Raw genomic sequence first — 27,640 nt, 5'->3', positions numbered from 1 at the left:
CTGGCGCGTTACTCTGGAGCGCCCCGGGAGCCGCACGGACGGTAAGAAAAGAACGCAGGTGTGAAAGAGCCCTAAGCCATTCTGCTGTTGATTTACTTCTATGCTTTGGGTCGTTGTCCTGTTGCAACACCCATCTTCTGTTGTGCTTCAGCTGGTGGACATATGGCCTTAAGTTCTTCTACAAAATTGTTGATAAACTTGGGAATTCATTTTTTCTTCGATTATAGCAATCCGTCCAGGCCCTGATGCAGCAAAGCAGCCCCAAACCATGATGCCCCCACCACCATACTTCACAGTTGGGATGAGGTTTTGAAGTTGGTGTACTGTGCCTCTTTTTCTCCACACATAGTGTTGCGTGTTTCTTCCAATCAACTCAACTTTTGTTTCATCTGTCCACAGAATATTTTTTCATATCTGCTGTGGAACATCCAGGTGCTCTTGTGCAAACTGTAAACGTGCAGCAATGTTTTTTTGGGACAGCAGTGGCTTTCTCTGTGGTATCCTCCCATGTAATCCATTCTTGTTTAGTGTTTTACGTATCATAGATTCGCTAACAGGGATGTTAGCATATGCCAGAGACTTTTGTAAGTGTTTAGCTGACACTCTAGGATTCTTCTTCACCTCATTGAGCAGTCTGTTCTGTGCTCTTGCAGTCATCTTTACAGGATGGCCACTCCCAGGGAGAGTAGCAGCAGTGCTGAACTTTCTCCATTTATAGACAATTTGTCTTACCGTGGACTGATAAACAGCATGGCTTTTGGAGATACTTTTATAACCCTTTCCAGCTTTATGCAAGTCAACAAATCTTAATCGTAGCTCTTCTGAGAGATCTTTTGTGAGAGGAATCATTCACATCAGGCAATGCTTCTTGTGAAAAGCAAACCAAGAACTGGTGTGTGTTTTTTATAGGGCAGGGCAGCTGTAACTAACACCTCCAATCTCATCTCATTGATTGGACTCCAGTTGGCTGACACCTCACTCCAATTAGCTCTTGGAGATGTAATTAGTCTAGGGGGTTCACATACTTTTTCCACCTACACTGTGAATGTTTACATGGTGTGTTCAATAAAAACATGGTAACATTTAATTCTTTGTTTGTTATTAGTTTAAGCAGACTGTGATTGTCTATTGTTGTGACTTAGATGAAGATCCGATCACATTTTATGACCAATTTGTGCAGAAATCTATATCATTCCAAAGGGTTCACATACTTTTTCTTGCAACTGTATAACTGCACCGCTGAATGGCAAATATATATTTTTTGCCACTAATACACGCCATAAAGTGCTTTAGAACATATAACTGCACCGCTGAATCGGAAACTGCACCACTGAATCGGAAATATACAGTGGAGGGGAAATATCAGTGCGTCTTTTTATGTTTCAATGATGTTTATTAAAGTTTTTCACAATAATAGGGTACACAGTACACTGTGCATAAAATAAAGGACGTAGCGTCCAGTCAAGTAGGCATAAGCAAATAATACAAAAAAAACTGAAAGACAAAGAAAAAATCAATCAAGAATAAAGAAAATGTCAAGAAGTCAGGGGTAGCAGTCATGTAGTTCAAAATTGCGTTAGTTAAGTCTTGGATGGCGATCAGCAAAAAGAAGGCCCACATCTAGTTCCATCCCAGTTGCATGTGAAATATACCGTAACCTATCAAAGTTCAGAATAGAGCGAAAGGTTGGCAGAGTGAGGAGAGGATGACCAAGGCTCCCAGACAGTCTCAAACAAGGGAAATGTATCAGAGCGGATAGCTGACATCCGTTCATATTGGTAGATCCTGTTAACTCTATCAATCACCGCTTGGTAGCTCAAATTTGAGGTACGCCATTGGGAGGCAATATGTATCCTAGTAGCAAGCAAGATGAATTGGGTTAGTTTGAACCTAGCATTCGTTAGTTTAGATGGCTTGTCTCCAAGCAGAAACACCGGGGGTGTAAGGGGGAGGGTGAGCTCCAACAAGGATGAGAGCAGATCACAAATGCGACCCCAAAGTCTAGAAACCATGGGACACGTCCACCCCGTGTGGAACATCGTACCCTCCTCCCCACAACCCCGGAAACAAGTAGAGGGGACCTCCGGGTAGAAGTGGTGTAATTTGGCAGGAACCAAATATGTCCGGTGGAGAATCTTAATAGAGGTCTCTGCTAGGGTAGTTTGCCACGACCCTTTAGAGAGCGTCTGGGAACGCTGGTGCCACCTAGATACACTGAATTCCTCTGATAGATCAGCCTCCCATTCCAACATATAACGAAGTTTAGAACCCTCTGGAGGTGCAGTGAGAGCCGAGTAAATCCGGAACAGTAAACCCTGCTTATATAGAGAGAAGGACATTAGTCTCTCAAAAGGAGTATAATCAATAGTATGTGGACCACTTTTTAGGGAGTGAAGAAAGGAGAATACTCTCCGGACATTGAATTGCTCCCGAGCCGGAGTGGTGAATTTTTCAAGGAAATCAGGCATAGTTAGGATTTTACCCCTTACGAGGAAATCCTGGAGGGAGCACAATTTTTTCCCTACCCACCATGAGAAAGCCCCAGATTGAAGCCCTGGGGAGAAAGCCGGATTACCGAAAAGGTATTCTAAGGGGGACGGTTTAGATTGAAGGGAGCGCTTGAACCTAATAGATCTCCATAGAAGCAAAGCGTAGTATGAGAGTTGGGATTTGGTACGGAGTGAGGAGGGTAGTGGGGAGGTGGTCCAAATAAGGGCTCTCCAGGAGAACGGTCCCAGCAGCGATTGTTCAAGGGAAACCCATATAGGTTGAGCATGTGCAGGGAGATGAGTCAGAAATAGTTGAGCTAATCTGGCAGCTCGGTAATACTGAGCTAAGTCTGGCACTGAAAGGCCACCACAAGCCTTATGACGACACATAACAAGCTTAGAAATACAAGCTCGTTTATGGGCCCAAATAAATTTAAGGACGTCCGCCTGGAGAGCCCCCAGGTCCGAGGCTGGGACTGGGATCGGTAGGGTGCGGAATAGGTATAGTAGCCGTGGAAGGACCACCATTCTTACTATATGGATCTTGCCCACCCAGGATACTGGAAGAGATTCCCATGACTGCAGGTCCCTCCGTATTTGAGTAAACATGGGAAGATAGTTATATTTGTACAGGGTGTTAAGTGTCTTGGTCAGCGATATGCCCAAATATGGAAGGAAGTGTGTGTTGTGTAGAAATGGAAACTCGCTCTGAAGAATCTCAGAGACCTGAGAGGTGACATTACCCAACAAAAGCTCCGACTTAGATTGGTTGACTAGTAGGCCTGATGCATCTGAGAAAATTTTTAGCAGGGACAAAAGGGAAGGAAATGAAATGATAGGATTGGTGACTGTTAACAAAAGGTCGTCAGCAAAAAGGCTCAATTTATATTCCACACCCCCAACCGAGATTCCTGTTATATCTGGGTGAGATCTAATCTTTAACGCTAATGGCTCCATGGCTAGTGCAAAAAGGGCTGGGGAGAGGGGGCAACCTTGGCACGTTCCCCTAAGAATTGGTATAGATGACGGGTGAGAGGAAGGTAATTTGAGACTAGCCTGAGGCGAAGAGTACAAAGCTTGAATAGCAGAGAGAAAAGGGCCTCTAATGTTAAAGTGGGAGAGGGTCCGCCAAAGATAGGACCAAGAGACTGTATCGAAGGCTTTCTCTATATCCAGCGCTAATAAAGCTACCGGAGTTGAAGTCCTGTTCGCCTTATGAACTAATCCCAAGACCTTCCGTATATTATCTGGGGCTTCCCTGCTGGGGATGAAACCCACTTGATCTTTGTGTATCAAGCTAGGGAGAAGTCTATTGAGTCTACGTGCTAAAATCGAGGTGAACAACTTGTTGTCTATATTCAAAAGTGAAATGGGCCTATAGTTGGAGGGTAAAAGAGGGTCTTTATGAGGTTTGGGAATCACAGTAATTTTGGCAGCTAAGAACTCGGGTGGGGGTGTGGAGCCTTGTAATAAATGGTTACAGTATTTAGTTATGAAGGGGGATAACTGGTCTGCAAATTTTTTAAAATAAAGTGCTGTATAGCCACCTGGACCGGGGGCTTTTCCCAATTTCAGGGCCCTAATTGTGTATGTCACCTCCTCAGCCGTGATGGGGCTATTGAGTTCATCTAGCGCCGCAGACGAGGCCTTTGGGAGGGGAACAGAAGAAAGGAAGTCCTCAGCCTTAGGGTTGGAGTCACCTTTTTGCTCTGAGTATAGTTGTTTATAGAAGGATTGAAAGGTATCATATATGATGTCTGGATGGGTGGTAATTCTACCAGACTGTGTATGGATTTGGTAGACTTGGTTAAGTCTCTGTGTGGCTTTGAGTTGGCGTGCCAACATCTTATCCGGTTTATTGGCATATTTGTAATAATAGGATGACGTCCAGCGGAGTGCTTTTTCAGTATTATTGGAAAGTAGGGCATTCAGCTGGGTTTTAGTATCTTTTATTTCCTTCAATAGGTAAAGGGTTGGTGTTTGTTGATGGGCTCTCACCAGTTTAGCCAATTTAAACTCTAGTGTAACCTGAGCTAAGGATCTGTCTTTTTTGAGCCTTGAAGCTACCTGAATGAGTTTGCCCCGTATGACAGCCTTGTGAGCCAGCCACAAGTTCATAGGGTCGGAATCCGGAGTGTTATTTAGCAAAAAGAACTGTTTAAGTTCATCCAGTATCGCATTAAACACAACCGGTCGAGTCAGCAATGACTCATTCAGGCGCCAAGTAAAAGCGCCAAGTAAAAGGGACACTAGAATGGGTGACTAAAGCGAATTCAGCTAAAACCATGTCATGATCCGACAAGGAGGACACAACGTGTCTGGAGTAGGTTAGTGAGGGGAGAAAAGAGGTGGAGGCTAGGATCAAATCAATCCGGGTGTATAGTTGGTGGGAAGGAGAATAGTAGGTATATCCGCTTTGGGGGCCATTGTGCTCCCTCCAGGTATCCGCCAGGGACAGGGATTCCATCACTTGCTTAACTTTAACATTGTGGGATGCAGGGCGCATTTGAGTCGGAAGGGTGGAGCGATCAAGTACATGGTTAGGTACAAAATTAAAGTCACCACACCACAATAACTTGTGATAGGTGAGAGGTGCAATAATGGAATGCATAGAGACAAAAAAAGAAATAGGATCCTCAGTAGGCGCATACACGTTAGTAATACACAGGGTTTCTTCCTTGTAGGTGCCTAGGAGGATTACATATCTCCCATTAGGATCTATTATAGAGCGTAGTAGTGTAAAAGGAAAGGAGTTACGTAATAAAATGATAGCTCCTCTACTTTTAGAAACATAGGTAGACGAATAAAAACGTGTGTAATGCGGATGGAAATATTTGGGATGAGAGGTGGGCGTGAAATGGGACTCCTGCAGGCAGATCACATCGGGTGTATGTTTGATATACGTAGAGAAAGCAGACTTACGTTTTCTGGGGGAATTAAATCCCCTCACGTTGTGTGTTAATATCTTACACATGACCGGAGAGCAAGGAGTATGCAGGAAAAGCGATGTGAACCCGTGCGATCCGCCTCAGGAGCGCCACCTCCAGCCGTCATCCATACATGAAAACAGCACCAGCATATCCGCTGACATAAGTAGGAAAAGAAATAAAAGAAAAAGAGAAAAAAAGAAAAGGAAATAGAAAATTGAGAACAAATAGAACAATACACAACTAAGCCTAAATAGGCCTGAGAAAAATAGGTGGGTGCAGTAGAGCGGGATGAGGACTCTAACGGAGTCTCCCAATCCAGCCCAGAGAACCCAAACATGGGGGCAAACATGACAGTCCTTCACGCCGAATCCCTAGAAGATGGTAAGCTTCGGGAAAAAAGCAGTTATTAATAAAGGGACTACATAATGAAGGCTAATGTCCTGTAATACTGAAAAAGGGAATAGGGGTATGGAGCGGAACCATAAGGTAGGATAACAACGTTCCCAAGTGCCGTGACAGGCTAGAAGGTCAGAAGCAGGAGTCCCGGACTTAAGTGGAAGATGACGAAGTCGGTCTCCGCAGAGTCGAGGGCACCGTCGTCCAGACTCTGGCTGGTCGTTGTGGCTCTGGAACGGCTTCTGGAGCTGGATCTTGGTCACAGGTAATTCCTTCTTTCCGAAGGATCTCGATTCCCTCTCTGGGTGAGTGTATAACATGGTCCCGAGAGTTAAGACGGAAAGAGAGGGAAAAAGGGAATCCCCATTTGTACCGCACCTGGGCGTTTTGTAGGGCCGAAGTCACCGGCTTCATGTCCCTGCGTCTGCGGAGGGTGGAAGGGGCCAGGTCGGCATATAGGTGCACTGTGGAGGGGAGACCAGGGAGCTCGGTGAGGTTACGGGCTGCTTTAAGAATTTGGTCCCGTGTGCCCGGATGATGAAACTTGAGAATGACATCTCTCGGCAAGGCATCCGAGCGTGGTCTCCCTAGGGCTCTATGGGCCCTATCCATCAGGAGTCTCGCCGGTTCCGCTAGTGGCAGCAGGGCCTGAAACAAAGCCGACAAAGTGGCCGGAAGGTCAGTGAAGCTTTCAGGCAGACCTTTGATCCGGAGGTTACCCCTCCTGGTTCTATTTTCTAGATCTTCTAATTTGAGCTCCATCGCTGCAATTTGTGCCGCCTGAGACAGAATATCCGCCTTATCTGAGTGCAGGGCGTCCGATAGATCATCGGTGCGTGTCTCCAAGTCAGAGACCCGGGTGCCCAGGTCATGAATCTGGCGGGAAAACTCATCCACCGCTTGGGACAGTTCTGAGCGGAATAGGGAGGCTATATTTTTATAAAGTTCAGCCTGACCTGGGTCTTGAATGTCCGGTGGCAGCGAGGAGTTGCTGGTTTCAGAGGACGTTGGGCTCCGAGACGAAGGGGCCTGGTCCGCCATACTGCTGCGGCCTGAGTTTCTGAACAACTCCGGTAGGGTCTGTGAAGGCACGGGTGTTCCCATCGACTTAGACTTCCCTTTGTTGCGGGTCATCATAGGAGTCCCTTGCATGTGGATTCGAGCCCGTGGAGCTGAATAAACAGCGCTAAAAGCGGGAAAAGCTCGGCGAGAGGAGCGGAGCTCAGGGGAACACGTCCGCCATGCGAGCCTCGCGCATGCGCCCTTCCAGTGCGTCTTTTTAAGCGATGGTGTCATTTTTACATGGCTGACACTGATGCATCGCGGGCCGGTATGCTGCACAGTCCGGCCGGCGCATGACATTAGTCACAGTCCTGCTTCATTAATGAAGTGGAAGGGGCGTGACTGACTGAGTGACGTCACACGCCGGCCAGACCGCTACATTCATAGAGTGAGTACTGTTTCAGGCGATTAGGCTAGTTTATCAAAGAAGAGTGATTGCTTCAGCATTAAAGAAATAGACTTTACATACAAAGAGACGGCTGTGCGCAGAGTGTAATGGGACACATATTAATAAAGTAATGCTGTGAAACATAGGACCATAAGGGGGTCCAGCATAAGATACTATATGTGTGTCATCCACACATATAGCATCTTATGCTGGTCACCCTCATGGCCCTATGTGTCAAAGCACACATTCCCCATAACAGTGCGTCAGCCACAGGTCTCCCATAACAGTGCATCAGCCACAGGTCCCCCATAACAGTGCGTCAGCCACAGGTCCTTCATAACAGTGCATCAGCCACAGGTCCCCCATAACAGTGCGTCAGCCACAGATCCCCCATAACAGTGCGTCAGCCACAGATCCCCCATAATAGTGTGTTATCCACAGGTCCACCATAACAGTGCATCAGCCACATGTCCCCCATAACAGTGCATCAGCCACAGGTCCTCCATAACAGTGCGTCAGCCACAGGTCCCCCATAACAGTGCGTCAGCCACAGATGCCCATAACAGTCTGTTATCCACAGGTCCCCCATAACAGTGCGTCAGCCACAGATGCCCCATAACAGTGTGTCAGCCACAGGTCCCCCACAACAGTGTGTCACCCACAGATCCCCCATAACAGTGCGCCAGCCACAGATCCCCCATAACATTGTCATCCACAGACCCCCCATAACAGTGCATCATCCACAGGTCCCCCATAACAATGTCATCCCCAGACCACCATTAGTTCAAAATCCACCAATAGCACACCTTTTGGTTAAAAATATTTTTTTTCTTATTTTCCTCCTCAAAAACCTAGGTGCGAAAAATACGGTATATTTTTTGCCACTAATACACACCAAAAAGGGCTTTAGGGCATATAACTGCACAGCTAAATGGTAAATAATATATTATTTTAGCTGCACCGCTGAACGGCAATAGGCCCTTATTTTTTTCCACTTATACAAGCCACAAAAGGGGCAAATAATATTTTTTCTTTGCCACTAATACACACCAAAAAGGGCTTTAGGACATATAACTGCACCGCTGAATGCAAATATATATATTTTTTACCACTAATACACACCAAAAAGGGCTGTAATTTTCGAATTTCCTCACACAACGGCAAATACTATTTTTTTGTGCCACTAATACTCGCCAAAAAGGGCTTTAGAACATAGCACCGCTGAACGGCAAATAATATATAATTTTTTGCCACTAATACACTCCAAAAAGGGCTTTAGAACATATAACTGCCCTGCTGAATGGCAAATAGTCCCTTACTTTTTTCCACTTATGCACTCCTGAAAAGGCTTTAGAACATACAGTATAACTGCATAGCTGAATGGCAAATAATATATATTTTTTGCCACTAATACATGCTAAAAAGGGCTTTAAAACATGTAACTGCAATGCTGAACAGCAAATAATATATATATATTTTTTGCCACTAATATATGCCAAAGAAGGCTGTAATTTTCTCACTTCACCAAACAACGGCTAATAAGCCCTTTTTTCCCTCTAACACAAACCAAAAAATGCTTTAGAACATATAACTGCACCGCACAAGGGCAAATAAGACATAGAAATATTTCCTTGTAATAAACCCTATTAATGCCTATAACAAACAGCACTTGCACCCCAATAACAAGAACAGTTTGCTGGAATTACAGAGCTGTGTAATGGCAATTCCGATCCCCACACAGTGCAGCAAGGTGTAATAGGATTGTTCCTATTACCCAGTCTGTAACCTCCCCTACTGAACCCTGTTCTGCTTTAATACTGTGGAATGATTCCTTTCTATCCCAGAGGTGTTGCTAGCCTAAAACATTAGGGGCCTGGGCCCCTGATGTTTTGTCCCTGGCCCCAAAAATACTGCCTGCCAGGAAGATACAACTGTATTGCCATCCTCAGGACGGCAATACAATTGAATCTAATGCACTGCATGATCTGAAGAACCTGTGATGACATCACAAGTCATGTGATTAGTGTAAAAGGCAGGGTTTGAGAAGGACCTGCGATGATGTCACCATCATGTGACCAGTGCAGGAAAGGGCGGCAGTCAAGAGGAGAAGAAGCTGTGGTGATGTCTGTATATGAGGAGAGGTAAGTGAAGGGAGGGGCAGAGCAATGCTGGGAGTTGTGGTTATTTAACTGGGATTGTATGTTAGGGCTGAAGGGGGGGATGTGCTATTTATATTCAGTGGCGTTTCTAGCTTTCAAATTTTGGGGGGGCACACTGGGGGCCAGGACAAAAGTAGGGGGGGCAGCTATAACAACGATACATTTACACAAGTATGCTTATAAATGCTGCGATACTTTACCCAATACCTAAAACAGCAACAGGGAAAAAAAGTCCTGCTGTCTGTGGTTTAAAAAAAAAAAACAATCACTCAGATTTTAACATGTCCTAGTTGCCTGTGGATGAGCGGCCGCATTTAAAGTTAAAGTTACTGCAGGATATGGATTAGTGGATATGGTTTAGAAATGTCAAATTTACACTCCTGTGAGCAGCGGGGAGGGGGATGACACTGTTATAGGGAGTGGGATCTGTGGATGACACTGCTATGGGGGGGATCTGTAGATGACACTGTTATGGAGGGGGATATGTGGATGACACTGTTATGGAGGGGGATCTGTGGATGACACATACCGTATATAGCATCTTATGCTATATGTGTCATCCACAGATCCACCCCATGACAGTGTTATCCACAGATCCCCTCCATAACAGTGTCATCCACAGATCCCCCTCCCTATAACAGTGTCATCCCCCTCCCCACCGCTCACAGGAGTGTACATTTGACATTTCTAAACTGTAATCCATATCCTGCAGTAACTTTAACTTTAAATGCGGCCGCTCATCTCTGCTAGTACCTTAACCTTACATCACTCAGCTAGCTTTGGTAACAGGGCCAGGCTACAGCCTACTGGCACTGCTTGTTAGTTGTTACCGAGCGAGCGCTGATTTCTGCAGGTCAGTGGATACGGATTACAGTTTAAAAGAAATGTACACTCCTGTGAGCGGTCCAGACCAGTGGCGGGTCCAGAGCCTGTTCTCAGGAGGGGCACTTCCAGATTATTTTCTGTCTGCCGCCTCAAAACAAAGGTGCTTATAGAACAGACTACACAGTGTAGAGGTATACTGTATATTGTGTGGCACAGTGTAGCGGTATACTGTGTGGCACAGTGTAGAGGTATACTGTATATTGTGTGGCACAATGTATGCTATATGTGTATAACATAAACATATTTCACATGAAAACTTACAATTACTTGGCTTGGCCCTTGGGGATCTCGGACGCCACTTCAACACTTTGGCTGGGGGGCTCAGTGGAGCTGATGTTGTGTTTTATCCTAATGAAAAATATTTCATAATAAGGATTTGGAGAAGGGGCAAAGGGATAGAAGAGCAGGGAGAGGCTGGTGCTGCTACTAGGGGGTCATACCATGGGGGAGTAATAAAGACCACCATAATGCCCCCCAGTAGAAATAATTCTCCTTATAATGTGACAGTGCAAAAAATACCCCCTTGCAATGCCCCCAGTTGAGCTAATGTCCCCATAGTTCTCCCATAATGTGCCAGTATAAAATACCCCTATATAGTGCCCCCAGTAAATTCCCCCATAGTGCTCCTCACCCCCCTTCCCCATAGTACCCACCATAATGTGTCCCAGTATAAAATGCTACTGTACAGAGCCCCCATATAAAATACCCCTTCTTTGTGGCCTCAGTAGATGCACCTATAGTGCCCACCAATAATGTGCCTGTAATAAGTGCCCCCAATAATGTGCCAGTAACAATTGCCCCCCATCACGTGCCAGTAACAAGATCCCCCCATCGCGTGCCAGTAACAAGAGCCCCCCATCACGTGCCAGTAATAAGAGTCAAACTAACAGGTGGTCTATCTGGACGTATTTACGTCTTTTAATCATGTGCTATTGATTGTAAATAAAACTTTTATTAATTTTCCTTTAAAATACTGAATTGATTAATTAACAAATACACACAGTACTGTAGGGACATTGTGGCCCCCTCTGGCTCCCCCTTGGAGACGCCACTGTTTATATGGGACTGTATATTGATGTTGGCTGGAGGATGGAGTAATGTTATTTACATGGGACTGTATGTTGATGGCGGCTGTGGGAGGGAGTGATGTTATTTACATGGGACTGTATGTTGGAGGAGACTGGAGAGGGGTGATGTTATTTACATGGGACTTTATTTTGGAGGGGGCTGTAGACAGAGAGAGATGGTATTTACATGGGACTGTATATTGGAGGGGGCTGTAGACAGAGAGGGATGTTATTTACATGGGACTGTATATTGTAGGGGAGTGGAGAGATGGTGTGATGTTATTTACATGGGACTCCATGGTGGAGGGAGGGAAATAGTGTTATTTACATGGAACTGTATGGTGGAGGGGCTGAGGAATTATAATTTGAGAGGACACTAAGAGGAGTAATATAACTACAGGGGGCAATTCAGGGAGAGCATTATAACAGGAGGGGGCAATATAAATACTGGTAGTACTGTAGGGACATTTTAAATCCAGGGAACATTAGGCATTCTTATTACTACTGAGGACTCTAAATGAGGGTCTTATAGATCCGCCTTACTTCTACAAAGAGCACTATGGGGGGCTTATTAGTACTTAGGGGTCTGTGAGGGCATTATTAATACTGGAGGGCTCTTCTACTCTTCTACTAATGGAGGCACTCTTGGGGAGCATTATCACTGTTGGGGGCACTGTAGAGGGCAGTATTACTAAGGAGGGCATTCTAGAAGGGAATTACTATTGGTGGGACTACTAGGAGCAGTATTACTATGGGGGGGCTATCTGTACAGCACTCATTTTTTTTCAGGGTAGTATTTGGGGGTTTTGGGGAGCACAGCGAGCAGCAGGAGAACACTGTGGGGACTCCAGGTCGGGGGATGATGATAGAAAAGTGAGGAAGCTAAGATGTCTGTGCGTCACACTCTGCAAAGACTAGGCGGCTGAGAGAAGTTGTCTGGACTAAGTGGAGATGATGACAGAGAAGATCTACATCAGAGGAGACGTCACATGGGAGGCCCTGGATGTGAGAGGTACTGTATGTGCTGCTGTATAGCAAGTACAGCAAAATGCGGTGTGCGCGGGGTGGGGTGTACGGCAAACATGCCGAGAGGTGGGTTGAAAAAAACTGCAGCATGCTTGCCGTGCTGCGGCTGGACCTCCGGCGGCACGGTGCACTAGTGGTGCAGGAGAAAGCTACCGCAAGTGTGAATGTATCCTTAGAGAATTGGCCATATTCATTGGGGCTTGGGCCCCGGATCCTTTGAGACCCTAGCAACGCCCTTGCCCTATCCTTTTCCTGAACTTCTATACAGAAAAATACAAGTTTTAAAGTCTTTTCTACCACTGTCCCTAGCACCTGCTGATGTCTCTCCCTGCACTTAGTACACTGGAAAATGGCTGAATCCAAGATGGCTGAGGCTATTTACAGGGCTGTGAAATCACAGGGCTGGCTGGCTGCTGATAGACTGAATGCATGGCATTGTGGGTGATCCCTCGTTCCCAGAGTTCCTTGCTCCATGTCCTAACACGGGCAGCAGCCATTTTAGGAAAAAATTGGATTTGTTACCACAAAGCATGAGGAAATTCGTATTCGGTGGGAATCAAATGTTTCCTGAAATTCGGATCGAATTTTACTTTGTCAACTTCGATTCGCTCATCTCTAATTGTGTATATCACTGAATAATTGTCCTACTAAAACTTAACTTTTATATCGATATATATTTAAAATAAGTCCCACAATGAGAATTTAGATAACTACATGTAAACGATAAATTTGTGTATTTTTAGCAGACCTTGAATATATACACTTTCAAATCGCAATTTTGGACTATATAGTCACCACTCACGGTTTGATGAAAGTTAAAGGAGTTGTATCCGGCCACAACGAATAAACAAATTTTGTAGAGGGGTCCACCAGGATTCCAGGAGGAGCTCTTCACAGCAGATGTACTGAAGAAAAATCGTATTAAAAATCACTAGCTCCCCTTAGGCAGAGAGAGTATGGTTGCTGGGAGATATGAGTCCCTAGCCAGCTATTATGGCCCTGCCTAAAAGCGGAGAGGTCTCCCGCCTAAATGCGGGAGAATCACCCCCTAAAGGAGCGACCCCACTTATCGGTGGCTGACCCTGTTGTTCTGACCCTATAGGATACAAAACTTCCAAATGTCCGCAAATTACACAAAAATTATTAATTGGATATTAATCCCAAAAATAGATCTTGATCCCAACGCGTTTCCTCCGGTAAAGTAGTCACCGGATTCATCAGGGAATGTCCACAAGAAGATACAAAAATCATGGTACAATCGCCAATAGCACAGTCGCTCTTCTCTATAGATAATCCAACTGAATAGTGCAGTCCAGAGTAATGTCTGGATCTGCTCCCCTATATATACCCACTTAGATAATTGAAAATATAGACCAGTGTGTACCTCATGATTATTGGAGACCGGCGTGCGTTCCACCACCATCGGTACCTCATCCGGGAGTGCGTCTTTGTGGGTGCATGGACTCTCCTCATTGGGCGTCCGTGGAACGCACGCCGGATCGCGTCATATTATGCGAGACGCATAATGACCAGGAAGTTGGTCATATGTACCGGATGTGACGTAGCCCGAAATCTCTAATTGTGGTGTAATGTTGCATAAAATGTCACATCTTAGAACTTGCACCCTTTTTTGAGAGGCCCCGCCCCATGTCTCTAAGCCTTACCTCCTGTTTGAGCAAGTCATAAAGGAAGGGTAGTAACCCTAGTTGTGCCAAGGTGTGTCAGTTTGCAACACGTTTTCACAAACCGATTCTGGGCACAGACACATTAGTAAATATGGGCCATTGTTACTGCTAGCCAAATAAAGGAACTTACTGTTTGTACAGTCCTGATCAAAAGTTTAATACCACTTGAAAAATGTCAAAAAAATCATATTTAGCATGGCTGGATCTTAACATAAAAGAACAAGGTTCCAAGTAGAGCTTCAACATGCAAAAAGAAGAAATGGGAGTGAGACAAAATATTTTTTGAGCATTCAATTTATTGAAAACAACGAATAAACTGAAACAGGCTGTTTTTCAGCTGATCAAAAGTTTAGGACCACACCTCCAAAATAAAACTAAATCCCCCCCCCCCCCCCCCAAAAAACAGAAATCCAACTTCCAAACATGAACTCAGTAATGAGTAGCTCCGCTTTTATTGTTTATCACTTCAAAAACTCGTTTCGGCATGCTTGAAGCAAGCGTTTCCATGAGGTGAGTGGGAACATTTCTCCAAGTGGTGAAGACGGCCGCATGAAGGCCATCTACTGTCTGGAACTGTGTCCATTTTTGTAAACTTCCCTTGCCATCCATCCACAAAGGTTCTCAATTGGATTTAGATCAGGGGAACGCGCAGGATGGGCCAAAAGAGTGATGCTGTTCACCTGGAAGAAGTCCCTTCTCCTGATGGCATTGTGTACTGTAGCGTGGTCCTGTTGAAAAACCCAGTCGTTACCACACAAACGATTGCCCTCAGTCATGAGGAATGTTCTCTGCAACATCTGGACATAGCCAGCGGCCGTTTGACGCCCCTGCACTTCCTGAAGCTCTATTGTTCCACTGAAGGAAAAATCACCCCAGACCATTATGGCACCCCATCCACTGTGGCGGGTAGAAAACATCTCAGGTAGGATCTGCTTGTCATGTCAGTAACGTTGGAAACCATCAGAACCATCAAGGAAACATTTTTTCTCAGAGGAGAATAAAACTTTCTTCCACCTTTCAATGTCCCATGTTTGGTGCTCTCTTGCAAAGTCCAAACGAGCAGTTCTGTGGCGTTCAAGGAGACGAGGTCTTTGAAGACGTTTTTTGTTTTTGAAGCCCTTCAGTCTCAGATGCCGTCTGATGGTTATGGGGCTGCAGTCAGCACCAGTAAGGGCCTTAATTTGGGTCGAGGATCGTCTTGACGGACAGCCAATTGGATCCTCTGGCTCCGTGTGACTACCTGGCAGAAAATGACAATGAATCCACATTTTTGCACAGATTTGGCCTTTTAAAGGCATGTGGTCCTAAATAGGGATGAGCGAACTCGAACTGTATAGTTCGGGTTCGTACCGAATTTTGGGGTGTCCGTGACACGGACCCGAACCCGGACATTTTCGTAAAAGTCCGGGTTCGGGTTCGGTGTTCGTCGCTTTCTTCGCGCTTTTGTGACGCTTTCTTGGCGCTTTTTGAAAGGCTGCAAAGCAGCCAATCAACAAGCGTCATACTACTTGCCCCAAGAGGCCATCACAGCCATGCCTACTATTGGCATGGCTGTGATTGGCCAGAGCACCATGTGACCCAGCCTCTATTTAAGCTGGAGTCACATAGCGCCGCCCGTCACTCTGCTCTGATTAGCGTAGGGAGAGGTTGCGGCTGCGACAGTAGGGCGAGATTAGGCAGATTAACTCCTCCAAAGGACTTGATTAACTGATCGATCTGCAGCTGTGGATCATTGAGCTGCTGATCCTCAATTGCTCACTGTTTTTAGGCTGCCCAGACCGTTTGTCAGTCACATTTTTCTGGGGTGATCGGCGGCCATTTTGTGTCTTGTAGTGCGCCAGCACAAGCTGCGACCAAGTGCATTTAACCCTCAATGGTGTGGTTGTTTTTTGGCTAAAGCCTACATCAGGGTGAAGCTGTCACACCAAGTGCATTTAACCAGCAATAGTCTGTTTATTTTTTGGCCATATACTACATCAGGGGCAAGCTGCGCCTGTCACCAAGTGCATTTAACCCTCAATGGTACGTTTGTTTTTTGGCTAAAGCCTACATCAGGGTAAAGCTGTCACACCAAGTGCATTTAACCAGCAATAGTCTGTTTATTTTTTGGCCATATACTACATCAGGGGCAAGCTGCGCCCGTCACCAAGTGCATTTAACCCTCAGTAGTGTGGTTGGTCAAGCTATCACACCAAGTGCATTTAACCAGCAATAGTCTGTTCATTTTTTGGCCATATACTAAATCAGGGGCAAGCTGCGCCCGTCACCAAGTGCATTTAACCAGCAATAGTCTGTTCATTTTTTGGCCATATACTACATCAGGGGCAAGCTGCGCCCGTCACCAAGTGCATTTAACCCTCAGTAGTGTGGTTGGTCAAGCTGTGACACCAAGTGCATTTAACCAGCAATAGTCTGTTCATTTTTTGGCAATATACTACATCAGGGGCAAGCTGCGCCCGTCACCAAGTGCATTTAACCAGCAATACTGTGGTTATTTTTTGGCCATATCCCAGTCTAATTCTGTCACTAAATCCATACCGGTCACCCAGCGCCTAAATACTAGGCCTCAAATTTATATCCCGCTAAATCTCTCGTTACCGCTGTCCTGTTGTGGCTGGGAAAGTTATTTAGTGTCCGTCAAAGCACATTTTTTGTTCTGGGTTGAAATACAATTCCCAATTTAGCAATTTAAAAATTTAGTGGTTTCTGCTATATCAGAGCTATTTGAAATCTATCCCTAAAAGGGTAGATCATATTGAAGGTGCACATAGGGTCATTCAGAATAACTTCACACACCCGCTACTGTGCATTTCCAAGTCTAATTCTGTCACTAAACCCATACCTGTCACCCAGCGCCTAAATACTAGGCCTCAAATTTATATCCCGCTAAATCTCTCGTTACCGCTGTCCTGTTGTGGCTGGGAAAGTTATTTAGTGTCCGTCAAAGCCCATTTTTTGTTCTGGGTTGAAATACAATTCCCAATTTAGCAATTTTAAAGATTTAGTGGTTTCTGCTATATCAGAGCTATTTGAAATCTATCCCTAAAAGGGTATATAATATTCAAGGTGCACATAGGGTCATTCAGAATAACTTCACACACACACGCTACTGTGCATATCCCAGTCTAATTCTGTCACTAAATCCATACCGGTCACCCAGCGCCTAAATACTAGGCCTCAAATTTATATCCCGCTAAATCTCTCGTTACCGCTGTCCTGTTGTGGCTGAGAAAGTTATTTAGTGTCCGTCAAAGCACATTTTTTGTTCTGGGTTGAAATACAATTCCCAATTTAGCAATTTAAAAATTTAGTGGTTTCTGCTGTATCAGAGCTATTTGAAATCTATCCCTAAAAGGGTAGATCATATTGAAGGTGCACATAGGGTCATTCAGAATAACTTCACACACCCGCTACTGTGCATTTCCAAGTCTAATTCTGTCACTAAACCCATACCTGTCACCCAGCGCCTAAATACTAGGCCTCAAATTTATATCCCGCTAAATCTCTCGTTACCGCTGTCCTGTTGTGGCTGGGAAAGTTATTTAGTGTCCGTCAAAGCACATTTTTTGTTCTGGGTTGAAATACAATTCCCAATTTAGCAATTTTAAAATTTAGTGGTTTCTGCTGTATCAGAGCTATTTGAAATCTATCCCTAAAAGGGTAGATCATATTGAAGGTGCACATAGGGTCATTCAGAATAACTTCACACACCCGCTACTGTGCATTTCCAAGTCTAATTCTGTCACTAAACCCATACCTGTCACCCAGCGCCTAAATACTAGGCCTCAAATTTATATCCCGCTAAATCTCTCGTTACCGCTGTCCTGTTGTGGCTGGGAAAGTTATTTAGTGTCCGTCAAAGCACATTTTTTGTTCTGGGTTGAAATACAATTCCCAATTTAGCAATTTCATAATTTAGTGGTTTCTGCTATATCAGAGCTATTTGAAATCTATCCCTAAAAGGGTATATAATATTCAAGGTGCACAAAGGGTCATTCAGAATAACTTCACACACACACGCTACTGTGCATATCCCAGTCTAATTCTGTCACTAAATCCATACCGGTCACCCAGCGTCTAAATACTAGGCCTCAAATTTATATCCCGCTAAATCTCTCGTTACCGCTGTCCTGTTGTGGCTGGGAAAGTTATTTAGTGTCCGTCAAAGCACATTTTTTGTTCTGGGTTGAAATACAATTCCCAATTTAGCAATTTAAAAATTTAGTGGTTTCTGCTGTATCAGAGCTATTTGAAATCTATCCCTAAAAGGGTAGATCATATTGAAGGTGCACATAGGGTCATTCAGAATAACTTCACACACCCGCTACTGTGCATTTCCAAGTCTAATTCTGTCACTAAACCCATACCTGTCACCCAGCGCCTAAATACTAGGCCTCAAATTTATATCCCGCTAAATCTCTCGTTACCGCTGTCCTGTTGTGGCTGGGAAAGTTATTTAGTGTCCGTCAAAGCACATTTTTTGTTCTGGGTTGAAATACAATTCCCAATTTAGCAATTTCATAATTTAGTGGTTTCTGCTATATCAGAGCTATTTGAAATCTATCCCTAAAAGGGTATATAATATTCAAGGTGCACATAGGATCATTCAGAATAACTTCACACACACGCTACTGTGCATTTCCAAGTCCAATTCTGTTAGTAAATTCATACCGGTCACCCAGCGCCTAAATACTAGGTCTCAAATTTATATCCCGCTAAATCTCTCGTTACCGCTGTCCTGTTGTGGCTGGGAAAGTTATTTAGTGTCTGTCAAAGCACATTTTTTGTTCTGGGTTGAAATACAATTCCCAATTTAGCACTTTCATAATTTAGTGGTTTCTGCTATATCAGAGCTATTTGAAATCTATCCCTAAAAGGGTATATAATATTCAAGGTGCACATAGGGTCATTCAGAATAACTTCACACACACGCTACTGTGCATTTCCAAGTCAAATTCTGTCAGTAAATCCATACCGGTCACCCAGCGCCTAAATACTAGGCCTCAAATTTATATCCCGCTGAATTTGAATACAATACATTGGGCCAAATAATATTTTTGTTGTTGTGGTGAACCATAACAATGAGAAAAACATCTAGTAAGGGACGCGGACGTGGACATGGTCGTGGTGGTGTTAGTGGACCCTCTGGTGCTGGGAGAGGACGTGGCCGTTCTGCCACATCCACACGTCCTAGTGTACCAACTACCTCAGGTCCCAGTAGCCGCCAGAATTTACAGCGATATATGGTGGGGCCCAATGCCGTTCTAAGGATGGTAAGGCCTGAGCAGGTACAGGCATTAGTTAATTGGGTGGCCGACAGTGGATCCAGCACGTTCACATTATCTCCCACCCAGTCTTCTGCAGAAAGCGCACAGATGGCGCCTGAAAACCAACCCCATCAGTCTGTCACATCACCCCCATGCATACCAGGGAAACTGTCTCAGCCTCAAGTTATGCAGCAGTCTCTTATGCTGTTTGAAGACTCCGCTGGCAGGGTTTCCCAAGGGCATCCACCTAGCCCTTCCCCAGCGGTGAAAGACATAGAATGCACTGACGCACAACCACTTATGTTTCCTGATGATGAGGACATGGGAATACCACCTCAGCATGTCTCTGATGATGACGAAACACAGGTGCCAACTGCTGCGTCTTTCTGCAGTGTGCAGACTGAACAGGAGGTCAGGGATCAAGACTGGGTGGAAGACGATGCAGGGGACGATGAGGTCCTAGACCCCACATGGAATGAAGGTCGTGCCACTGACTTTCACAGTTCGGAGGAAGAGGCAGTGGTGAGACCGAGCCAACAGCGTAGCAAAAGAGGGAGCAGTGGGCAAAAGCAGAACACCCGCCGCCAAGAGACTCCGCCTGCTACTGACCGCCGCCATCTGGGACCGAGCACCCCAAAGGCAGCTTCAAGGAGTTCCCTGGCATGGCACTTCTTCAAACAATGTGCTGACGACAAGACCCGAGTGGTTTGCACGCTGTGCCATCAGAGCCTGAAGCGAGGCATTAACGTTCTGAACCTGAGCACAACCTGCATGACCAGGCACCTGCATGCAAAGCATGAACTGCAGTGGAGTAAACACCTTAAAACCAAGGAAGTCACTCAGGCTCCCCCTGCTACCTCTTCTGCTGCTGCCGCCTCGGCCTCTTCCTCCGCCTCTGGAGGAACGTTGGCACCTGCCACCCAGCAAACAGGGGATGTACCACCAACACCACCACCACCACCTCCGTCACCAAGCGTCTCAACCATGTCACACGGCAGCGTTCAGCTCTCCATCTCACAAACATTTGAGAGAAAGCGTAAATTCCCACCTAGCCACCCTCGATCCCTGGCCCTGAATGCCAGCATTTCTAAACTACTGGCCTATGAAATGCTGTCATTTAGGCTGGTGGACACAGACAGCTTCAAACAGCTCATGTCGCTTGCTGTCCCACAGTATGTTGTTCCCAGCCGCCACTACTTCTCCAAGAGAGCCGTGCCTTCCCTGCACAACCAAGTATCCGATAAAATCAAGTGTGCACTGCGCAACGCCATCTGTAGCAAGGTCCACCTAACCACAGATACGTGGACCAGTAAGCACGGCCAGGGACGCTATATCTCCCTAACTGCACACTGGGTAAATGTAGTGGCAGCTGGGCCCCAGGCGGAGAGCTGTTTGGCGCACGTCCTTCCGCCGCCAAGGATCGCAGGGCAACATTCTTTGCCTCCTGTTGCCACCTCCTCCTTCTCGGCTTCCTCCTCCTCTTCTTCCACCTGCTCATCCAGTCAGCCACACACCTTCACCACCAACTTCAGCACAGCCCGGGGTAAACGTCAGCAGGCCATTCTGAAACTCATATGTTTGGGGGACAGGCCCCACACCGCACAGGAGTTGTGGCGGGGTATAGAACAACAGACCGATGAGTGGTTGCTGCCGGTGAGCCTCAAGCCCGGCCTGGTGGTGTGTGATAATGGGCGAAATCTCGTTGCAGCTCTGGGACTAGCCAATTTGACGCACATCTCTTGCTTGGCGCATGTGCTGAATTTGGTGGTGCAGAAGTTCATACACAACTACCCCGACATGTCAGAGCCGCTGCATAAAGTGCGGGCCGTCTGTTCGCGCTTCCGGCGTTCACATCCTGCTGCTGCTCGCCTGTCTGCGCTACAGCGTAACTTCGGCCTTCCCGCTCACCGCCTCATATGCAACGTGCCCACCAGGTGGAACTCCACCTTGCACATGCTTGACAGACTGTGCGAGCAGCAGCAGGCCATAGTGGAGTTTCAGCTGCAGCACGCACGGGTCAGTCGCACTACAGAACAGCACCACTTCACCACCAATGACTGGGCCTCCATGCGAGACCTGTGTGCCCTGTTGCGCTGTTTCGAGTACTCCACCAACATGGCCAGTGGCGATGACGCCGTTATCAGCGTTACAATACCACTTCTATGTCTCCTTGAGAAAACACTTAGGGCGATGATGCAAGAGGAGGTGGCCCAGGAGGAGGAGGGGGAGGAGGAGGAGGAGGAAGAGGGGTCATTTTTAGCACTTTCAGGCCAGTCTCTTCGAAGTGACTCAGAGGGAGGTTTTTGGCAACAGCAGAGGCCAGGTACAAATGTGGCCAGCCAGGGCCCACTACTGGAGGACGAGGAGGACGAGGATGAGGAGGAGGTGGAGGAGGATGAGGATGAAGCATGGTCACAGCGGGGTGGCACCCAGCGCAGCTCGGGTCCATCACTGGTGCGTGGCTGGGGGGAAAGGCAGGACGATGACGATACGCCTCCCACAGAGGACAGCTTGTCCTTACCCCTGGGCAGCCTGGCACACATGAGCGACTACATGCTGCAGTGCCTGCGCAACGACAGCAGAGTTGCCCACATTTTAACCTGTGCGGACTACTGGGTTGCCACCCTGCTGGATCCACGCTACAAAGACAATGTGCCCACCTTACTTCCTGCACTGGAGCGTGATAGGAAGATGCGCGAGTACAAGCGCACGTTGGTAGACGCGCTACTGAGAGCATTCCCAAATGTCACAGGGGAACAAGTGGAAGCCCAAGGCCAAGGCAGAGGAGGAGCAAGAGGTCGCCAAGGCAGCTGTGTCAATGCCAGCTCCTTTGAGGGCAGGGTTAGCATGGCAGAGATGTGGAAAACTTTTGTCAACACGCCACAGCTAACTGCACCACCACCTGATACGCAACGTGTTAGCAGGAGGCAACATTTCACTAACATGGTGGAACAGTACATGTGCACACCCCTCCACGTACTGACTGATGGTTCGGCCCCATTCAACTTCTGGGTCTCTAAATTGTCCACGTGGCCAGAGCTAGCCTTTTATGCCTTGGAGGTGCTGGCCTGCCCGGCGGCCAGCGTTTTGTCTGAACGTGTATTCAGCACGGCAGGGGGCGTCATTACAGACAAACGCAGCCGCCTGTCTACAGCCAATGTGGACAAGCTGTCGTTCATAAAAATGAACCAGGCATGGATCCCACAGGATCTGTCCGTCCCTTGTCCAGATTAGACATTAACTACCTCCCCTTAACCATATATTATTGGACTCCAGGGCACTTCCTCATTCAATCCTATTTTTATTTTCATTTTACCATTATATTGCGAGGCTACCCAAAGTTGAATGAACCTCTCCTCTGTCTGGGTGCCGGGGCCTAAATATATGCCAATGGACTGTTGCAGTGGTGGCTGACGTGAAGCCTCATTCTCTGCTATGACATGCAAACTAATTCTCTGCTGACATGAAGCCAGATTGTCTGTTACGGGACCTCTCTCCTCTGCCTGTGTGCTGGGCCTAAATATATGCCAATGGACTGTTGCAGTGGTGGCTGACGTGAAGCCTCATTCTCTGCTATGACATGCAGACTAATTCTCTGCTGACATGAAGCCAGATTGTCTGTTACGGGACCTCTCTCCTCTGCCTGTGTGCTGGGCCTAAATATATGCCAATGGACTGTTGCAGTGGTGGCTGACGTGAAGCCTCATTCTCTGCTATGACATGCAAACTAATTCTCTGCTGACATGAAGCCAGATTGTCTGTTACGGGACCTCTCTCCTCTGCCTGTGTGCTGGGCCTAAATATATGCCAATGGACTGTTGCAGTGGTGGCTGACGTGAAGCCTCATTCTCTGCTATGACATGCAAACTAATTCTCTGCTGACATGAAGCCAGATTGTCTGTTACGGGACCTCTCTCCTCTGCCTGTGTGCTGGGCCTAAATATATGCCAATGGACTGTTGCAGTGGTGGCTGACGTGAAGCCTCATTCTCTGCTATGACATGCAAACTAATTCTCTGCTGACATGAAGCCAGATTGTCTGTTACGGGACCTCTCTGCTCTGCCTGTGTGCTGGGCCTAAATATATGCCAATGGACTGTTGCAGTGGTGGCTGACGTGAAGCCTCATTCTCTGCTATGACATGCAGACTAATTCTCTGCTGACATGAAGCCAGATTGTCTGTTACGGGACCTCTCTCCTCTGCCTGTGTGCTGGGCCTAAATATATGCCAATGGACTGTTGCAGTGGTGGCTGACGTGAAGCCTCATTCTCTGCTATGACATGCAAACTAATTCTCTGCTGACATGAAGCCAGATTGTCTGTTACGGGACCTCTCTCCTCTGCCTGTGTGCTGGGCCTAAATATATGCCAATGGACTGTTGCAGTGGTGGCTGACGTGAAGCCTCATTCTCTGCTATGACATGCAGACTAATTCTCTGCTGACATGAAGCCAGATTGTCTGTTACGGGACCTCTCTCCTCTGCCTGTGTGCTGGGCCTAAATATATGCCAATGGACTGTTGCAGTGGTGGCTAACGTGAAGCCTCATTCTCTGCTATGACATGCAGACTAATTCTCTGCTGACATGAAGCCAGATTCTCTGTTACGGGACCTCTCTCCTCTGCCTGGGTTCCGGGGCCTAAATATCTGAGAATGGACTGTTCCAGTGGTGGGTGACGGGAAGCCAGATTCTCTGCTATGGGACCTCTCTCCAATTGATTTTGGTTAATTTTTATTTATTTAATTTTTATTTTAATTCATTTCCCTATCCACATTTGTTTGCAGGGGATTTACCTACATGTTGCTGCCTTTTGCAGCCCTCTTGCCCTTTCCTGGGCTGTTTTACAGCCTTTTTAGTGCCGAAATGTTCGGGTCCCCATTGACTTCAATGGGGTTCGGGTTCGGGACGAAGTTCGGATCGGGTTCGGATCCCGAACCCGAACATTTCCGGGAAGTTCGGCCGAACTTCTCGAACCCGAACATCCAGGTGTTCGCTCAACTCTAGTCCTAAACTTTTGATCAGCTGAAAAACAGCCTGTTTTAGTTTATTCGTTGTTTTCATTAAATTGTATGCTCAAAAAATGTTTGAGCTCCCATTTCTTCTTGTTGCATGTTGAAGCTATACTTGGAACCTTGTTAAGATCCAGCCATGCTAAATATGATTTTTTGCTATTTTTCAAGTGGTCTTACACTTTTGGTCAGGACTGCAATTGTATATACTTGCCATCTGCCTAGTGGTAGTAAGTCCTTAAGTCTTATTCTTACCTGAGATTTGTTATACATAAGATGATGAGGTATTTGGTGTAAGAAGAAATATACTATTCTGGTATCCTTTTTTACTTCCCCCCTCTCCCCCTCCCCCTTCATATCTGGATGAAAGAGAACTGTGATGTAAGATAGCTCCATACTGTATCTTTTGATGAAGCTGGAATGGGGAAATCAGACTGTAGAAGACAGAGGGTTCATTTTCATGTTTTATCAACGTTTATGCTTGTTCAACAGAATTAATGCTGTTAGCTTATTTTAAAGTATGTAGGACATTTACAATTCGTTGAATTTTAGTACTGTGCTAGGTGTCTTTGTCCTTGATTCCCTCAGTGCAAATTGAAGCAGAACCAAAGACTTAAGACTAGGAACCCAAAGAGTTTGGAATAACAGTGGAGGAAGTGGTGCAGTGCTAGAGATCACAATAAAAATTCAGATTGTGTTCCAATGAAGGGATGCAGAAGAATGATGACTACCTGCACAAAGCACTTGGAATGTGTACTACATGTGATACCTAAAGACGACCTTTCATTTTATTAAGGGAGATACAGTTGCAAGAAAAAGTATGTGAACCCTTTGGAATGATATGGATTTCTGCACAAATTGGTCATAAAATGTGATCGGATCTTCATCTAAGTCACAACAATAGACAATCACAGTCTGCTTAAACTAATAACACACAAAGAATTACATGTTACCATGTTTTTATTGAACACACCATGTAAACATTCACAGTGCAGGTGGAAAAAGTATGTGAACCTCTAGACTAATGACATCTCCAAGAGCTAATTGGAGTGAGGTTTCAGCCGACTGGAGTCCAATCAATGAGATGAGATTGGAGGTGTTGGTTACAGCTGCCCTGCCCTATAAAAAACACACAACAGTTCTGGGTTTGCTTTTCACAAGAAGCATTGCCTGATGTGAATGATGCCTCACACAAAAGAGCTCTCAGAAGACCTACGATTAAGATTTGTTGACTTGCATAAAGCTGGAAAGGGTTATAAAAGTATCTCCAAAAGCCATGCTGTTTATCAGTCCACGGTAAGACAAATTGTCTATAAATGTAGAAAGTTCAGCACTGCTGCTACTCTCCCTGGGAGTGGCCATCCTGTAAAGATGACTGCAAGAGCACAGAACAGACTGCTCAATGAGGTGAAGAAGAATCCTAGAGTGTCAGCTAAACACTTACAAAAGTCTCTGGCATATGCTAACATCCCTGTTAGCGAATCTATGATACGTAAAACACTAAACAAGAATGGATTTCATGCGCCGCACCTTCACCAGTAGCTCAGGCAAATTGGGGTAGGTTTTGAGAAACCGCTGAACCACTAAGTTGAAGATGTGGGCTAAGCATGGTATGTGTGTGAGCTTGCCGAGCTCCAAAGCCACCACCAAGTTACGGCCATTATCAGACATAACCATGCCTGGTTATAGGTTGAGTGGCGAGAGCCACAACTTAGTCTGGTCTCTTATCCTCTGCCACAGCTCTAAGGTGATGTGCTGTTTGTCCCCTAAGCATATCAGCTTCAGCACAGCCTGTTGCCGCTTCCCCACTGCAGTGCTACACTGCTTCCAGCTACCGACTGATGGCTGACTGCTGCTGCACGCGGATAATTCTGAGGTGGAAGTGGAGGAGGAGGCGGAACAAGAGAAGTGGGGATTGGAGCCACTAACATAGGTCCTGGCAGAAACCCTGATCGACGTAGGGCCCGCAATACTTGCCGTCAGTAGCACCTGTGCCATTCCCAGGGTACGACTCACTCCCGGCCTCCACAATGTTCACCCAGTGTGCCATCATGGAAATGTTGCATCCCTGGCTGAAAGCACTTGTCTTATGTGCCAGTAGTTAAGTAGAACTTTCCAGTAACTGCGTTGGTCAGGGTATGGGTGATGTTATGGGACATATGCTGGTGTAAGACGGGCACGGCATGCCATGAAAAATAGTGGCAGCTGGGGACTGTGTAACGAGGGATGGCCGCCAACATCAGGCCGCGGAAGGCCTCAGTGTCCACAAGCCTAAATGGCAACATTTCCAGGGCCAGCAATTTGGAAAGTTGCGCATTTAGTGCTATGGCCTGTGGATAGGTTGCTGGATATTTGCGCTTGCTTTTTAATGCCTGGGGTAAGGACATTTGTACACTGCGCTGGGACACGGAAGTGGATGTGTTCGCTGATGGTGCTTGTGAAGGTCCAGGTGTAGGGCGGGAGGCATCCGGGCCTGCGCCTTAATCAGGAGCTGTCCAACACGTAACACAGGGGAAGAGGAGGCAGTGGTGTGACCCGCAGACACAGATTTTGGACCCAGGCATTCGGCCCACCTATTAGGGTGCTTTGATGCCATGTGGCGGATCATCCTGGTGGTGGTGAGGTTGCTAGTGTTCACACCCCTGCTCATTTTTGTATGGCACAGGTTGCTAATTTTTTGGTTGTCTGCACTTTCCTCAAAAAAGCGCCAGACTGTGGAACACCTACCCCTTGGCAAGGGAGATTTCCACAAGGGTGTGCTCCATGGAACAGTTGCGGGCCTGTTTGGTGTTGCCCACCTTTTCCATTTTGACACCCCTCTTCCAGCATGTTGCGGTGCTGCAGATCCCTCCCCCTCTGTACTGCTGTCCTCGTTCGGCTTGCCACCTTCCCAGGTTGGGTCAGTGACTTCATCGTCCAGCACCTCTTCTTCAACTTCCTCACTGTGCTCATTTTCCTGAATTGTTGACCTAACAACAACCTTAGTTATTGACAACTGTGTCTCATCCTCATCATCAATCTCTTGAGACACTAATTGCTAGTGACTTATTGGCAACTGTGTCTCATCATCATCATCCACCTCGTGAAACTCTAATTGCTGTTCCCCACCGTCATCTTCTTGTGACTGTGGATGCTCAAGAGTTTGTGAATCAGAGCACAAGATCTCATGTCCCTCTTTAAGCGGGCTTGTTGTGAGGTGCTTAAAAATAGCTCCTGAGAATATCAGAGCGTGGGATCACTTGTTTGGCAAGACTCTCCATGGTGGGAGGAAGGAGGAT

This window comes from Bufo gargarizans, chromosome 2, assembly GCF_014858855.1.
Source record: "Bufo gargarizans isolate SCDJY-AF-19 chromosome 2, ASM1485885v1, whole genome shotgun sequence".
In the NCBI taxonomy this organism is placed as follows: Eukaryota; Metazoa; Chordata; class Amphibia; order Anura; family Bufonidae; genus Bufo; species Bufo gargarizans.
This window is presented reverse-complemented; position numbering follows the sequence as displayed.